A 13,373-nucleotide genomic window follows, 5' to 3' on the forward strand; every position below is an offset into this window, starting at 1 on the left:
GCAGGAATCGAACCCACGACCTTGTGTATGCAAGGCGGGCATGCTAACCATTGCACCACGGTGTCTCCCTATATATATGCATTAGAAGTTTAGGAAAATTAGAGTCATTTTTACAACTTTTCGACTAAGCAGTGGCGATTTTACAAGGAAAATGTTGGTATTTTGACCATTTTTGTCGAAATCAGAAAAACATATATATGGGAGCTATATCTAAATCTGAACCGATTTCAACCAAATTTGGCACGCATAGCTACAATGCTAATTCTACTCCCTGTGTACAATTTCAACTAAATCGGAGTTAAAAATTGGCCTCTGCGGTCATATGAGTGTAAATCGGGCGAAAGCTATATATGGGAGATATATCTAAATCTGAACCGATTTCAACCAAATTTGGCACGCATAGCTACAATGCTAATTCTACTCCCTGTGCAAAATTTCAACTAAATCGGAGCAAAAAATTGGCCTCTACGGTCATATGAGTGTAAATCGGGCGAAAGCTATATATTGGAGATATATCTAAATCTGAACCGATTTCAACCAAATTTGGCACGCATAGCTACAATGCTAATTCTACTCCCTGTGCAAAATTTCAACTAAATCGGAGAAAAAAATTGGCCTCTGTGGTCATATGAGTGTAAATCGGGCGAAAACTATATATGGGAGCTATATCTAAATCTGAACCGATTTCAACCAAATTTGGCACGCATAGCTACAATGCTAAGTATACTCCCTGTGCAAAATTTCAACTAAATCGGAGCAAAAAATTGGCCTCTGTGGGCAAATGAGTGTAAATCGGGCGAAAGCTATATATGGGAGCTATATCTAAATCTGAACCGATTTGGCTGATATTTTGCAAGTTTTTCGAGACTCATAAAATATTCGGATGTACGGAATTTGAGGAAGATCGGTTGATATACACGCCAATTATGACCAGATCGGTGAAAAATATATATGGCAGCTATATCTAAATCTGAACCGATTTTTTCCAAAATCAATAGGGATCGTCTTTGAGCCGAAACAGGGCCCTATGCCAAATTTTAGGACAATCGGACTAAAACTGCGAGCTGTACTTTGCACACAAAAATACATCAACAGACAGACAGACAGACAGACAGACAGACGGACATCGCTAAATCGACTCAGAATTTAATTCTAAGACGATCGGTATACTAAACGATGGGTCACAGACTTTTCCTTCTTGGCGTTACATACAAATGCACAAACTTATTATACCCTGTACCACAGTAGTGGTGAAGGGTATAAATATGCAATGCTATGCTATGCAATTCAAAAAATAATATAAAAATTAATTTTTTAGTATATAGTTACTAATTCAGTAAGATTTTTATTTAAAAATTTTCCACAATTTGACAATAAAACACTTATAGTCTCTCCAATTAAGAGTTTCAATTTTCTATTGAAATAAAATTTTAACAAAATCTTCTCTAGAAATAAAATTTTGACGAAATTTTCTTAGAAATAAAATTTTGCAAGAATTTACTATAGACAACAAACTGCCAAAAATGTTCTATAGAAATAAAAATTTTCAAGAACGTTCTATAAAAATACGCAAACATTTTCTACAGATATAAAGTATTGAGAAAGTTGTTTTATAGAAATAAATTTTTTTTCTATAGAAATATAATTTTGAAAAAATTTTCTATTAAACTAAAATGTTGACCACATTTTCTATAAAAATAAAATTCTTACAAAATTTTGTATAGAAATACAATTTTGACAACATTTTGTATAGAAATACAATTTTGACAACATTTTCTATAGAAATAAAATGTTGCCAAAATTTTCTATAGAAATAAAATTTTGACAAAATCTTCTACGGAAATAATATTTTGATATAAAATTTTAACAAATTTTTTTTTGAAAAAGAAAATTTTAACAAAAAATGTATGCGGAAATAAAATTTTAACAAACTTTTCTATAGAAATAACATTTTGACAATCTTCTATAGAAATAAAATTTTGACAAAAATTTCTATAGAAATAAAATTTTGAGTAAATATTCTATAGAAATATAGCACTTAAAAAATTTTCGTTTTAGGGACTTCGTTGATATAGCGATGTCCGTGAGTCTTTGTGTTGAAATTAAGAACGAGTTTCACTCAGCGAGATTTCTAGGTGACGTATGACCGCGATTGCCATAGTTGGTAAAATGCTAGCAAAAATGGTACAATTTAGACTTGGTAAAGTTCTTGGTCGTTTGGTACATTTTGCCAGAAGTACTTCACAAATGTTCTATACAAAATGAAATTCTGATAAAATATGCTATTGAAATAAAATTTTGACAAAATTTTTAATAGAAATAAAATTTTGACAAAATTTTCTATAGAAATAAAATATTGACAAAATTTTTAATAGAAATAAAATTTTGACAAAATTTTCTATAGAAATAAAATTTTGACAAAAAATTCTATAGAAATAAAATTTTGAGAAAATATTCTATAGAAATTAAATTTTGGCAACTTTTTCTGTAGAAACAAAAACATTTTGTTTAATTACTAACCACAAAAATTGTATCAACAACCTAAAAATATTTTTTTTTTATTTAGTAGATTTTTGGTAAAATATTCTTAAAATTTTGGTGGAGTATTTTTGGCACGAGTGGCAACCGTGATACTAATACTGTAGGTGTAAAATGAGGTATAGATCCAACATGTATGAAATCTCTAGCAAAAACACGCAATTTCTCCATCTGACAACTGTCAAATGTATGCTCTATTTTGCTGGCTTCCAACGTGTAAACGAACTGCTTCTAGTCAAAATTTTTGAACGTAGCTAATATCGTCATTTTTGGAGCAAAAATCGGAAAATCGGCATTTGCTATATTTTGAGTAAAAAATCGTCAAAATGCCGATAAATCGGCAAAATTGGCAGCCCTGCTACTGACGCAGTTTCGCTTCACAGTTTCGTTCTCTTGTGTTTTTATTCTCTCTGCAGTACCAAATACATATTACAAAAGTAATATGTATTTGGTAAAAACAAAACAAACATAAAAAATAAATGAAATATATTTAAATTTCTAATTAAAATTAATTCCACTTTTTTATTTTAAACAACGCAGCGAAAGAAGAGCTTCCATAAAAATACTTTGGATCCCCGATTTGTTATCCAGAAGTAGTGAAAACGTAGATCATTTACAATGATTTTAATATGGGTTTGTCATAGGGCGGAAGTACTTTGTTTTTGGATCATTTGCATTACTTTAGAAGTTATGTCTTGGAAGAAGAATTAAAAAAAAAACTAAAAAAACAAATTTTCACCAAATTCACTTTTATTTTTATCAATAATTTTTATTACACTTTTATTTTCATATTATCTAGGCATAACATTTTAATTACTGCTTGAGATACAAAAAATTAAAGATTGCCGGTTCAAATCTCACCATCGGCGATTTTTTTTTTCAAATAGTTTTTGGAAAATTGTCTTTGTATTTTATGATGCATTGTTTTTATTTTGTCATTTCCGGCATTAATTTTTCTATTAATATAGTTTTCAATTAAAAATCAACAAAAAATTGATATTTCTCATAATTTTCTAAACCTTCTCAAAAAAACTTCCATGGAAGTGCAAAAGTCAAACGGCACAGGTTCAAATCCCAGCGGTGATGACATTTTAATTTTACTTTCATTATTTGTTTTCACCTTTTGATTGATTTAAAAATAAAATCGAAAAAAAACATGTGTACGCAGAAAAAAAATTGATTCAATCACGAAATTAATTGATCCAATTAATTTTTTAATTGAAATGTCTTCAATCACGAAAATGATAGTATCACTTACAGTTTTAATTGGACATTGAAAACATACTTGACTAAAAAATTAATTGATTCCATTAGCAAATTTCAAGTAATTTTTTAATTGATTAAATTAAAAATTTAATGGATGTTGATTGCAAAACTTAATTAATTTTTTAACTACTAAATTTTTAACTATGTAACTACTTCCGGGAGCCACCGTGGTGCAATGGTTAGCATGCCCGCCTTGCATACACAAGGTCGTGGGTTCGATTCCTGCTTCGACCGAACACCAAAAAGTTTTTCATCGGTGGATTATCCCACCTCAGTAATGCTGGTGACATTTCTTCTCTAAGTGGTTTCACTGCAGGGTACAAACAAAAACTTGACACAAAAATTATAATCAGCATATTAAAAAGCAAATTTTCAATAAAACGAATTTTGGAAAAGTTCACAATATCAGTAAATTAACTATGTTATAGATAGTGGACTCACCAAAAATGAGCGCAGAGGTGGGGAACACATAAGACTACCCCAAAAGCAATTCTCTCAAATATCATCGAGAGAAATCAAAAATACACTTCAACTGGATATATCAACCATACACAAAAACAAATTCTAATACAATCACGAAATTAATTGATCTAATTAATTGTTTAATAGAGACGTCTTCAATCACAGAAATGATAGTATCAATTAAAAAATTAATTGAAAGTCAATTAAAAATTAATTGATCCAATTAACATTTAAATAATTTTAGTTAATTTTATAAAAAAATAGATTAATTTTAGAAAATTTTAACTAAACTGTATTACGCAGATGTCACGCTGATTTGTTAAAGAAAATTTTGTCGTTTGAAGGAAAAAATTGGAGTTCAAAATTGCAAGAATGTTTTTAATGCTATACGAAGTTCATGATGGGCCCATTATTCATAAAATTTACAAATTTTAAGAAATAATGAACTATTTTTCAGCTGACATGAATTTAGTTAATCAATGTTGGAATTTCTATAGTAAACGTTTTTAGAACAATTTTTCGCACTTTTTTTATAAATTTATATTTAAAATCGATTTTATTAGTAACATTTGTATTTACACGGATGAAAAAAACTGTTTTTCATATGTTTGGCTATAAACATTATATGTTTGGAACACAAATTTTTAAACACAATATTTTTGAGTGCAAGCATATAATGTTCATAAACTAGCATAACATGTTTGGGACATATATGTTAATATGTTAGAACATATTATGTTTGGGACATAAAATGTTTTTAAATATAATATGCTTGGATGCAAACATATATTAATTTAGAAATAGCCTATAAACATATATGTGTTTAGTAGCTTGGAGCGCTATTTAACAGGGAGCGATATTGAATTAAGTTGGTGGTTGTTGCTTGTTATTACAAAATTAACATTTTATTTTTCCTTGGGCAATTGATCAGCTACTTCTTTGATCCTTACAAACTGTGTGGTCCGCTGTTCGAATCCCCGTCCGGCAAAAGGTAAAATTAAAATAAAAAAAAATCATACAATTGAATAATTTCTTCTACAATGTTTGTATTACAGAAAAAGGTGCTAAGAACTAAAAAATCTCGTGGAAGTGAGAAAGATGTGGGGGAATATACAATTGGGCAGAAACAAAATTTTGAGCATTCAGGTCGAAAACCTATGTTGTTAGCACCAATATTACCTGTTTATTTTCATAATTCATTATGATTGTAAATATATAAATAAATAAATAAAATTTTGAGGACAATATTGTTTGGGAGAATTTTTTCAAGCATATAATATTTTTGGGTGCAAAATGCTTCCAAACATATTATATGTTTACATAATAACATATTGTTTTTTGGAAGACAACATTATTGAATTTGGGTGCAAAAATACAAAATGTTTGGAACTTAGACTACCCAAACATATATTGTTTAGACCAATATGCTTTCAAACATATTATATATTGGAAGAGATCAAACATATAAATGTTTGGGCAATAGCCAAAAATGTATATGCTTGAAGCAAAATATGTTTGGGAGTATATGTTACAGAAGCGATTTTTTGTGAGCGTGTACTTATAGAAAAAAACTAGGACAATTTTAATATCTATGCATGGTTCAAATGCAAAAGCAGACTTTGTGCCAAATTTCATAGGCGTACTATTTCCAATTTGATTTCGCATAATCGTATGAAAATCGGGGTTATATATAGATTTATGTCGATGTGGTCAGTATTTTGTATGCCTACACGTTGTACACGCAAAAATATAAAATAAATAATTCTTTCCTCCCAAACGAAATTTTAGACAAACAAAGATCGTTTCTCATTTGCTTTTCGCTGTAAGGAAGTTTATTTGGAAGAAAAGTATATTCTTTTTATGATAAACGTTTATTCTTTTCCAGGATGTAAAAACAATTTCATAAAGCATTCTTTTCTGGATAATTGCATTTTCCCCGACATCTTTCACACTTCCACGAAGTTTTTTTTAGTTTAGCACCTTTTTCTGTAATACGAACAATGTAGAAGAAATTATTCCATTTCATATTTTTTTTAAATTTTGCCTTTCGCCTGGACGGAGAATTGAACCGCGGACCTTGCAATTTATAAGCCAACACACTATCCACTGAGCTATGTAGCTGCTATTGTCATCAATAGACAATTATCGCTATAAGTTACATTTATATAGCATAGTTTGAGGCGTCCACGAGCCGATTAAACAAGTTTTATTTAACAGAAACATACATTTAGTTGGACACCATGGAGCAGTGGTTGGTACGTCCGCCTTGCATACCAAGGGTCCTGGGTTCGATCCCTGCTTCGACCGAACACCTAAAAGTTTTTTTTTACATATATTCCAGATATGTTCGGAAGACTCCGAAAAAATGTTCAACATTACATACTACTATATTAAATTTTTTCTATGAAACTGTAAAATGTGTCTTATTAAAGACTCAAAGTCAGAAAAGAACAGTGCTTGATATAAACGAAATCGGCTGTGTTGTTGGTTCAAAAATAAATTTTTTGTTGAAAAAATAAAAATTTTGTAACAAACGATTTTTTTTTGCATAAAAGTTTAAAATTTTCGAAGAAATTCAAAAAACTCTAACAAAAGAAAAAGGGTTTCGGCAATCGTTTCCCAAAGGTGTTGTTTTTTTCTTTGCGTGTAGATGTCCAGTCACTTAAATCAGGAGATCGGTCTATATTGGGGCAATAATAATAATATATATAACAAGTATATACGGCCGTAAGTTCGGTCAGGCCGAAGCTTATATACCCTCCATCATGGATTGCGTAGAAACTTCATCTAAACACTGCCATCCACAATCGAATTACTTAAGTTGCGGTAACGCTTGCCGATGGCAAGGTATCTTAAAACCTCCTAACACCATCTTCTAAATTTTATGTAAGTCCATACGTGGTATATATTAAATCAAAAAAAAAAGATCGATCCAATACGTATATAATTTCTTTGTCAAAACAGACCTAAAATTTTGACAAAATTTTCTACAGAAATAAAATTTAACAAAATTTTCTATAGAAATAATATTTTCACAAAATTTTCTATGGAAATAAAAATTTTGACAAAATTTTCTATAGAAAGAAAATTTTGACAAAAATTTCTACAGAAATAAAATTTTAACAAAATTTTCTATAGAAATAAACTTTTGACAAAATTTTCTATAGAAATAAAATCTTGGTAGATTATTTTTGGCTCGAGTGGCAATCATGATTATGAACCGAATAAAATTTGAACAAAATTTTCTATAGAAATAAAATTTTGACAAAATTTTCTATATAAATAAAATTTTGGTAGATTATTTTTGGCTCTAGTGGCAACCATGATTATGAACCGATATGGACCAATTTTTGTGTGATTGGACCAATTTTGGTATGGTTGTTAGCGACCATATACTAACACCACGTGCCTAATTTGAACCGGATCAGATGAATTTTGCTCCTCCAAGAGGCTCCGGAGGTCAAATCTGGAGAATGTTTTATATGGGGGCTATATATAATTATGGACCGATATGGACCAATTCTGGCACGGTTGTTAAAGATCATATACTAACACCATGTTCCAAATTACAACCGGATTGGATGAAATTTGCTTCTCTTGGAGACTTCGCAAGCCAAATCTGGGGATCGGTTTATATGGGGGCTATATATAATTATGAACCGATGTGGACCAATTTGTGTATGGTTGTTAGATACCATATACCAATATCATGTACCAAATTTCAGGCGGATCGGATGAAATTTGCTTCTCTTTGAGGCTCCGCAACCCAAACCTGGGGATCGGTTTATATGGGCGCCATATATAATTATGGACCGATGTGGACCAATTTTTGCACGGTTATTAGAGACCATATACCAATATCATGTACCAAATTTCAGGCGGATCGGATGAACTTTGCTTCTCTTTGAGGCTCCGCAACCCAAATCTGGGGATCGGTTTATATGGGCGCCATATATAATTATGGACCGATGTGGACCAATTTTTGCACGGTTGTTAGAGACCATATACCAATACCATGTACTAAATTTCAGCCGGATCGGATGCAATTTGCTCCTCTTTGAGGCTTCGCAAGCCAAATCTGGGGATCGGTTTATATGGGCGCCATATATAATTATGGACCGATGTGGACCAATTTTTGCACGGTTGTTAGAGACCATATACCAACATCATGTACCAAATTTCAGCCGGATCGGATGAAATTTGCTTCTCTTTGAGGCTCCACAAGCCAAATCTGGGGATCGGTTTATATGGGGGCTATATATAATTATGGACTGATGTGGACCAATTTTTGCATGATTGTTAGAGACCGTATACCAACATCATGTACCAAATTTCAGCCGGATCGGATGAAATTTGCTTCTCTTTTAGGCTTCGCAAGCCAAATCTGGAGATCGGTTTATATGGGGGCTATATATAATTATGGACCGATGTGGACCAATTTTTGCACGGTTGTTAGATACTATATACCAAATTTCAGCCGGATCGGATTAAATATGCTTCTGTTAGAGGCTCCACAAGCCAAATCTGAGGGTGCCTTTATATGGGGGCTATACGTAAAAGTGGACCGATATGGCCCATTTTCAATACCATCCGACCTACATCGATAACAACTACTTGTGCCAAGTTTCAAGTCGATAGCTTGTTTCGTTCGGAAGTTAGCGTGATTTCAACAGACGGACGGACGGACGGACATGCTCAGATCGACTCAGAATTTCACCACGACCCAGAATATATATACTTTATGGGGTCTTAGAGCAATATTTCGATGTGTTACAAACGGAATGACAAAGTTAATATACCCCCATCCTATGATGGAGGGTATAAAAAGACTGTTTTTGGTATGTTTGGGTGTAAAAATTATATGTTTAGAACTCAAAATTGTCAACACAATATTTTTAAGTGCAAGCATATAATGTTCATAGCATAATATGTTTGAGACATATATGTTAATATGTTACAACATATTATGTTTAGGACATAAAATGCTTGTAAATATAAAATGCTTGGATGCAAACATATATTAATTTAGAAATAGCCTATAAACACATATGTGTTTAGAAAGAGAGACCTTCAAGTAAAAGAATGGAAGTAACCAAAGAAAATTTCATTAAAATTTTTTCTAAAATTTCATTAAAATTTTTTCTACCAGTGTATGTCTAAGTTGAATATGTTTGAACAATACAGACAATATTTTGCTTGGACCAATCCCGAAAATATATATGCTTGAAGCAAAATGTGTTTGGGGCATATGTTACAGAAGCGATTTTGTTTTGAGGGTGCATAGACATACCTATTTATGGACCTCAAAATATCTCAAGATTTCATGTAAATCTTACTAAAATTGTCTACAGGTCTACCGATACAAAGCATATCCGGCGCATCAATTTTTGGACCTACAATTCCACCATAACAACTACTTGTACCAAGTTTCAAGTCCATAGATGGTTTCATCCTGAAGTTAGCGTGATTTCAACAGACGGACGGACATCGCTAGATCGACTCAGATTTTCACCACCACCCTGAATATATGGTATATAGTTTTTGGGTTCTCAGACCAATATTTCGATATGTTACAAAGGGAATGACAATGTTAGTATAACCCGCTTCCTATGGTGGAGGGTATACAAATTTTTCTTGAGTATAAATGACACTGACATTTCAACTTCTATCGTGAACACTGTGCCCTTGTCAATGGATATAAGAAAAAGGTGTTGCATTTAGTCACATCTAATGAAGCGTTAAATGTTTTTTCGTTTCCTTTTTTTCATTTTTACCACGCTGATCTCTAGGCCATATGAATCCGTAGGTCCAACTAGGTGTAAGAGAGTAAGTGGATGCAATGCCGCTAAAAAGCAACAAAATAGTGCAAAAACAGTGTAACTTCGAACGTGACCATGATCAAATCCGTTTTGGCCATCGGTGTTAAGATAGTCTACATTAACGTACAGCTAGACGGACGAATAGGTTGTCCCACAGCATATGAGACATAAGGGGGCATTAGCCATCGATGAAGCGATGTTGGACATAGATAGTAAGCATGATATGTGATACTAATGCGACGACGATTGGCTTCGAGGTCTAAGCCATAAATCTTTGGAGGATCTAAGGAGTAGTAAAGCTTTTTATAGTTTGTTCTCTTTTTTTTCATTCCTATCCAAATACGCTTGTAATCCTAAGTGCGACATTGAAACTTGTTTTATGAAATTCCCAAAAAAAAACGAACATTCCTTTAAGTCATAAAAAACAGATAATAAAAGGCCATGCAGCAAACTATGAAGAATAGCCCACATCCACCTATGATGGTAACAGATTTATGTTAATATCTCTTGAGAAGTTAAGACACTGCAGCAACGCCTCTCTGGATGGGAATAATGCCAAAAGTCCTAGAAGAAGTAGCGTACTTTTATTTGCAGACAATTCATCCACCACCTTTTCATCTGCCACCCCTTGTTTTGACTTGTGTCGATCATGAGAAATTTGTTTCCCAAGGGGCGATTGCTTTTTTATGATTTCTCTGTTTGAGGATGTTTGTCCTCCATTAATGTCACACCATTCAATTACCCATAAATTATAATATTTGTTATACTCTTTAATGTCAGCCTACAAATTGACATAATAGCAACAATTTTATACCCACCACCATAGGATGGCTGGTGATGAGGGTACCCAGCAAAAAAGAGCTTCCAAAAAATCCCCAACTAGTGATCCGGAAGTAGTTAACACTTGTATCATCTCCAAAAACAATATTTTCTTTGCCAATATCACTTTTCATTTTTTAACAGCATTTTTATTAACACTTTTATATTTTAATTTCTAATTTTTACAATTTGAAAAACTTTTTCGCTCCGACTGGGTGTTGAACCTGGGTTTGTTGGCATTTGTAAATACGAACATCATGGAAAAGTTTTCTTTTGACACAAATTTTAGAGACAATCGTTGAATCGCTTATCAAAAATTCGGATTAGTTTGATCTAAACGAAAAAACTTTATACAAAAGGGGAATTTAGTTTGTTTAAAATTTCATTCTACGGATTCCAGAAGACCAAGAAATAAAGTCGGGGTATCGGTCTATATGGGGGCTATACCAAAACATGAACCGATAGGCACCATTTTCGACTCATCTATTTGTGATCTTAAAATACCTCCAGATTTTCAATTTCAAGCAAATCGGCTAGAAAATATAGTCTCTAGACGGGAGATCGGTCTATATGGGAGTTGTACCAAAAAATGGACCGATAAACCTCAATTTCGGCACACATATTTGTAGTCCCAAAATACCTCTAGATTTCCAATTCTACACACAAAGAAAATTTCATTAAAACTCAGCCAACGATAAATTTTCATTGATATAACGAAACATGTTCATTAATACAATGAAAATATTCGTTAATAGTACGAACGTTACGTCAATTAACAGAAAATTCGTTATAATAACGAAAAATTTCGTTGTATTAACGAATTTGTTTCGTTGGCTGACTTTTAACGACACATTTCGTTAATATAACGAAACTTTTTCTATTAGTGTAGGCAAATCGGGTAATAAATACAGTTTATAGAAGCCCAAGAATAAAAATCGGGAGATCGGTCTATACGGCGGCTATACCAAAACATGGACATCGACACACATCTTTATGGTGCAAATGGACCAATGGGCACAATTTTCGGCACACTTTTTTGTGGTCCTCATTTTCCTCTACATTTTCAATTCAAAGGCAAATTGGAGAAAAACTACGGTTTTTATAAGCCCAAGACCCCAAATCGGGAAGTCGGTTTTTTATGGGGACTATATCAAAACTTGGACCGATATAACCCATCTTCGAACTTGACCTGCATGCAAACAAAAAACGAATCTGTGCCAAATTTCAGGACGATAGCGCCATTATTGAAGGCTGTAGAGTGATTGCAACAGACAGACGGACATGCTTATATCGTCTTAGAATTTCTCCCTGATCAAGAATATATATACTTTATATAGTCGGAAATCGATATTTCGATGTGTTACACACGGAATGACAAACTTATTATACCCCCATCACCATTCTATGGTGGTGGGTATAAAAACACAAATTTCACCAGCGGCAAATTTTTTCTCAAATATTTTTTCAAAAGATTGTTTTTATGGGGTTTTTATCGTTTTTACTTTGTTACTTTCGGAGTATATTTTTGTAGAATTATATTTTTTGCATTTAAACTCAATAAAAAATTGAAATATCTTGTAAAGTGCAAAACCTTCTCAAAAGAACTTCCATGGAAGTGAAAAAGTCAAAAGGCACGGAATCAAATCTCCACGGGGGTGAAATGTTGAATTTAACATAATTTTCATTTTACCCTTCACCACTACTGTGGTACAGGGTATAATAAGTTTGTGCATTTGTATGTAACGCCAAGAAGGAAAAGTCTGAGACCCATCGTTTAGTATACCGATCGTCTTAGAATTAAATTCTGAGTCGATTTAGCGATGTCCGTCTGTCTGTCTGTCTGTCTGTCTGTCTGTCCGTCTGTCTGTCTGTTGATGTATTTTTGTGTGCAAAGTACAGCTCGCAGTTTTAGTCCGATTGTCCTTAAATTTGGTATAGGGTCCTGTTTCGACTCAAAGACGATCCCTATTGATATTGGAAAAAATCGGTTCAGATTTAGATATAGCTGCCATATATATTTTTCACCGATCTGGTCATAATTGGCGCGTATATCAACCGATCTTCCTAAAATTCCGTACATCCGAATATTTTACGAGTCTCGAAAAACTTGCAAAATATCAGCCAAATCGGTTCAGATTTAGATATAGCTCCCATATATAGCTTTCGCCCGATTTACACTCAAATGACCACAGAGGCCAATTTTTTGCTCCGATTTAGTTGAAATTTTGCACAGGGAGTATAATTAGTATTGTAGCTATGCGTGCCAAATTTGGTTGAAATCGGTTCAGATTTAGATATAGCTCCCATATATAGCTTTCGCCCGATTTACACTCAAATGACCACAGAGGCCAATTTTTTGCTCCGATTTAGTTGAAATTTTGCACAGGGAGTATAATTAGCATTGTAGCTATGCGTGCCAAATTTGGTTGAAATCGGTTCAGATTTAGATATAGCACCCATATATAGCTT

The sequence above is a fragment of the Haematobia irritans genome, chromosome 5 (genome assembly GCF_050003625.1).
Source record: "Haematobia irritans isolate KBUSLIRL chromosome 5, ASM5000362v1, whole genome shotgun sequence".
In the NCBI taxonomy this organism is placed as follows: Eukaryota; Metazoa; Arthropoda; class Insecta; order Diptera; family Muscidae; genus Haematobia; species Haematobia irritans.